Genomic DNA, 5,719 nt, shown 5'->3' on the forward strand with positions numbered 1-5,719 from the left:
ATGTAGGGAACTGTCTCAACACACGGTGCCCTAAGGTTCTGAAAAGTTGAGATAAAACCCTCAGTACTACAATCTGTAAGCCAAATGGCATGAGAATCACAAAGTTTCTACTTAGGGTGCATGATCCTCATCATGTGGTATACAGTATAGGCTCCTATGTAATAGCTGTTCATAAAAATAGATTATATGTATCATGAGGTGCTAGGTAATTGTACCATGTAAAGTGCATGATATGTTATTGTATGTGCCCATTTGGCTTGCCCAAGTAAAAATTAAAGCAATGAATATTGATGTAAGAGGAGAAAAATGTTCATGGTTTAATGTGATTCTCACCCATCACAGATAACACAAACTAAATTGAGTTTACAGTCAATTTGCTGTGAGGGGTGAGTCATGACTAAATGAAAATGCTTTTAGCACACTGAAGATTAAGTAGGAGGCAGGGTATATATCAGAGACAGTGAGAATGAGATGTTGTCAATCAGCTGAAATCAACTGACTTGGAATTGCCTTTAAAGTCGATGCTGCTGGATGCTACTCGTTTTGCCCTGCTGTGATTGTGCAAACTAGAAAACCTTGACCTTCTATAATTCTTGCAAAATTAACAGTTTTTTATGTAAATTTTGAAATAATAAGACCAAGAATCTACAGCCATGCTTTTTAAGGTTTTAGCAAGTTAAACACATCAGAACGTTGAGCTAAATGCTAATGGCAGCATGCTAACAAGTTTACAATGTCAATGCTAACATGCTACTATTAAGCAGGTAATGTCTGCTGCGTTCACCATCAAGTCTCAAATCTCAAGTTACTGAGATACAGTATCTCTGTCTGGAAAAAGTGGAGGACCAACAAACCAACATTGCCATTTCTGAAGCTTCAACACTAGTGAAGCAAAAACTATTTTTTTTTTAACTAGTTTTCAAAACCTATTCAAAATTTTTCTCATGTAGCAGTTGTTAAAGGGGTGATTCATGTCATGTCATGCAATAACTACCTGTTTCCTCAGAAGCTGCTCCACTGCAGATCCATTCCTTAGAACACATATATATTATTGTGCAAAGAACAGCATATGGCACATCAAAATCCTTCAGTTCTCAAGCTTTCTGACAGACTGACTGCAAATCCATCGGTATTGTTATTCAGATAATGCCACTTCAAGTAACATCGCAAGCTTTATGTTGCTGCCTGACACCTGGTTAAAAACTACATATGTACAGGGGAAAAGTTACAGGGATCAAAGTCAGGATTGGTAAGGTCTGTCTGTCTTTGTCTAGTATGTCACCTGTTATCAAGGGTCTCACCAAATGGAGGCAGATCCAAGTCATCTGTCTGCATCTGGCTGATGCACTCAACATTGTGGATTCAGGACAGGCATCCACCTTGCATACAGTAACATCAGCCATGAAAATCTATAGTTTATTATGTGCGTCATCATTCAACCTTATTTCAGTAAATTGTGTGACTTCTAATTTGGCCACATTTCCTATTAATGAACATTTAGGGGACATTTGCTTAGCATACTGTACATAGCCCACTGATTTCTTTTCTCTAATGTCACACAGCTGCAGAAACTGGCATCAACAGGCCTATATATAGTATACATATTCACTCATACGCCTAGAGCACTGAATGCAGTGAGGTTTAAGTATCTTGCTTAAGAGCACTTCTACGGCTGCTGTTGAGAAGTGAGAGACGTTTGCTCTCAGTTTCCTCCCACCTGTCACCACCTGGAAACAGGGAAACTGGAACCGCAATGCTCTGGTCACAAGCCCTGTTTGTGTAAACCAGTGGTCTCCAACCATGAGATTAGTCCATCCTCTCCGGTTGATGCTACACCTGTGAATAACACTGCTGGAGTATCAGGCCAGAATGAGAAAGTGTTCACAGAAATCTTTCTGTCGCACACGCCTGGACTTGAGACAGACTTTGACTCTAGCACTGCTGCAGGTCTGTGGTGGCTGCTGTCTGTTTTTAGCATCACTATTAATAAGTATATTAATAAATATATAATGTTAAAACATCCAGAGGGGGCAGTTTTCAGCATATTTAGAATTTTACTTTTAATACCTTAAGTACATTTAGATGTAAATGCTTCTGGAAGTGAGAATTTTCACTTTTTAAACACAAGTCAAATTATATTTAATATATTTAATTAATTTTACTTTACTCTACTTTAAGATCTTTCATTACTGCATTCACAGGCTTATACAGTATTATTATTATATGGGCATCTTGCAGGCTGCGGTCCAAACCTAGAGGCTGCTGCCCTCTACAGATTGATCCTCGGCAATGACATCACCACAAATCTTGCATAGGAACATGTACGTTGAAGATAACTGTGCTGTTGAGGCATCAATATAAGCATAAGCATAAACTTTATTGCCAAGTATTATCAAAAATACAAGGACTTTGACTCCAGGCCAATGGCCCCTGATGTGCACAGCAATAAAACCAAAATAAATACAAAATATATACAAGTTAAAAAGCACAAGTTAAAAGAGCAAACATAGACTACCTGTTCAAGAGTGTAATAGCCCAGGGGAAGAAATTGTCTCTGTGTCTAGATATCTTGGCAGTGACAGTAGCGCCATCCAGATAGGAGGAGTTTAAAGAGATTGTGTCCAGGATGTAAGTGGTCTGCAGAAATCCTCTCTGCCCTCCTTTTGACCCATAAGATGTACAAGTCCTCCATGGAGGGCAAGCTGGCACCGATGATTTTCTCTGCAGTTCTGACTGTCTGCTGGAGTCTGTTCCTGTCCTGTTTGGTTGCCGAGCCAAACCAGAGAACAAGTACTGAGACGAGACTCAATGATTCCCTTATAGAACTGAATCAGCAGCTCCTGAGGCAGGTTGAATTTCCTGAGCTGATGCAGGAAATACATCATCTGCTGCGCCTTTTTAATGTTGGTGCAGATGTTGGTTGTCCACTTCAAGTCCTGAGAAACTATGGAGCCCAGGAACTCGTAGGACTCCACGACTGAAACAGTGTTGCTGAGTGTAGTGAGCAGAGATAGGGTGGGGGTGTTCCTCCTAAAATCCACTATCATTTCCACTGTCTTTCAAGTGTTCAGCTCCAGGTTGTTACAACCACACCACAGGGCCAGCTGTTCAACCTCCCGTCTGTAGGCCGACTCGTCACAGTCTTGAATGAGGCTGATGACTGTTGTGTCGTTTGCAAACTTCAGGATTTTTACAGAGGGGTTTCCTGAGGTGCAGGGAGAACAACAGCGGGGAGAGCACACATCCCTGTGGGGCACCTGTGCTGATAGTGGTGCTGGATGTGGTTTTCCCCAGCCTCACCTGCTGCTTCATGTCCATCAGAAAGCTGGTGATCCACTGACAGGTGGGGGCAGGCACAGTGAGCTGGGTTAGTTTGGAGTAGAGGATGTCGGGGATGATGGTGTTAAATGCCAAACTGAAGTCCACAAATAGGATCCGAGCCTAGGTCCCTGGTGAGTCTAGATGTTGCAGGATATAATGCAGTGCCATACTGACTACATCATCCACTGACCTATTTGTTCGGTAAGCAAACTGCAGATTTGTTGCTATTATTATGTGCAGACAGTCTCATTAGGCACACACATGTCAGGACAAACTGCACATAAACAAACAACAGTTGAGAGTTTTGACTTTTTCTGTTGTTGATTTGATCTGAAATAAGTGACTCAGAGGTTAAAGTCCAGCTTTTATCGTAAGCAGGTCCGAGGGTGTGCTGAATTACAGCCTTTTTTTATGACAGTGAATGAAAGAATATGTTACCATCCAAATACATGAAGACCGCAAAATGTTCAGGAATTTCTCATATGTAATGTATTCACACATCTCTTAATACTTTTGTCCATTTGTTTTCTACATTCAGTTCTTTTTTAAAGCCTCTTACATTCTGGGAGATACTCCAGAATACAAAGTGACAGGTTATACTAACAAATCTGATAAATAGATAAACACGCACAACATGGGAGTTACTGTAAATCATAACCTTTCACACTTATTTCTACAAATATTGTGGTCCCTTGCTTGATTCCTGGGCTAACCACTTTAACTAAGTTGGATGAGGGCAATATGCATAACAAATAGACACTGTGTTTTGTAGCATGGTGAAAACAAGACTAAAATCCCTGCCAGTGGCACCTAGCAACTGTCTATTTAGTAGTGCAACAAAATTACAACAGGGCTTATCTAATTATTTTCTCATTTGTTCGTTCTTCCCCTTATCATGTCTTTGTGAGTTTTCTTTTCTCATAAACAGCAAAGACTTGTTGTAATTTTCTGACTTCTGTTGAGGTTCCACTGCTCATATTGGTGTGGTATTTTCAGTTTTGCTGAATGGTGCACTCATTGGGATTGTCCACTAGGTGGAGAAAGTGCATTCTGTGTGTCTCTGTCCCACTACTACTTTGGTGAAAAGGCTGGATGGTCCATCATAGGGTTTCCAAGCAGTCAATTTATTGGTGGTGTTGAAAACATGATGTGGTAAAATGGATTAAGTTTCATTTATACTGATCAGCCACAGCATTAAAACCCTCCCTTGTGTTACCAAAACAATTCTGACTGGTGGAGGCAAGGACCCCACCAGACTTCTGAAGGTGTCCTCTGGTAACAGGCACCAAGACGTCAGCAGCAGATCTGTTAAATCCTGCGAGGTGAGTCCTCCATGGATTGGACTTGTTTTTCCAGCACATCCCACAGATGTTCAATTGGACTGAGAAATAGGGAATCTGGAAGCCAAGGCAACATGTTGAACTCTTTGCTATGTTTTTCAAATCACTCTTTAACAGTTTTTGCAGTGTGGCAGGGCACATTATCCTGTTGACAGAGGCCACTGCCATTAGAGAATACTGTTGCCATGGAGGCAGAGTCTGGACTGGATAATGAGATAATGCATGACAGAAACAAAGCAGAGGCAAAACAGAAACAGGAAAAATCTGGCAACAACTGCTGAGCTGACTGCAGGCTAAAGGGACATACTGTAGGATAAATCCCAGTTCCCTTAATTGTATCTATGTTTCCCTCACTTGTATTTTTTTCCTTTTGTCTTAGTCCTGCTCACATAAAATGCAGGGAAACGATGCAAGTAATACATGTTAGGAAGGAAGAATGAAGGAAACACATTCATACAGACATACATAAGATGCCCTTTCCTGTAATGCTTCATGTGAAGTGTCCAGTCAACATTTGATTTTCAATAATGGAGTGTGTTGGTCCATAAAGCCCTTCACCAATATGATATGGCTAACATCCCATTGGTCTGGTGCTTGTGTTCTCTTGAGCAATTGAAGTCCAATATTCACTCTTCATTTAGCTCTTGTTTAGCACTGAGAAAAACATCTGGCTCTTCAGCTTCTGCATGTTCCACTTTCTTTACTGTGTCTGTGCTGAGCCGGTTTATAGCTCATATAAACTGAGTGTGGTGATTCTGTTAGATTCTAACCTCTTTGTCAGAAATCAACCCAATTCTTTAGTTGGAGCACGAGAAGTGACGACAGGAGAGGACTGTTTAAAATCAACAGAAAGTTTACTGAAAGTCTGGTTACAAGAAAGTCTCACAGCGCTGGATTCAGAGAGATAGAGCTCCCGCAGGAATTCCAACTTCTGAACCCCGAGTCATGATTTCACAATACATTTATGCATTTTGGGCTGCTCCGCCCTGGACAGAAGTACCACGAAACCAGGTGTGTTGTCATGTGATTTTCCAGGCGGCAGCAGAACAATGGGTCCT

This window comes from Monopterus albus, unplaced genomic scaffold (assembly GCF_001952655.1).
Source record: "Monopterus albus unplaced genomic scaffold, M_albus_1.0 scaffold204.1, whole genome shotgun sequence".
Taxonomy (NCBI): Eukaryota; Metazoa; Chordata; class Actinopteri; order Synbranchiformes; family Synbranchidae; genus Monopterus; species Monopterus albus.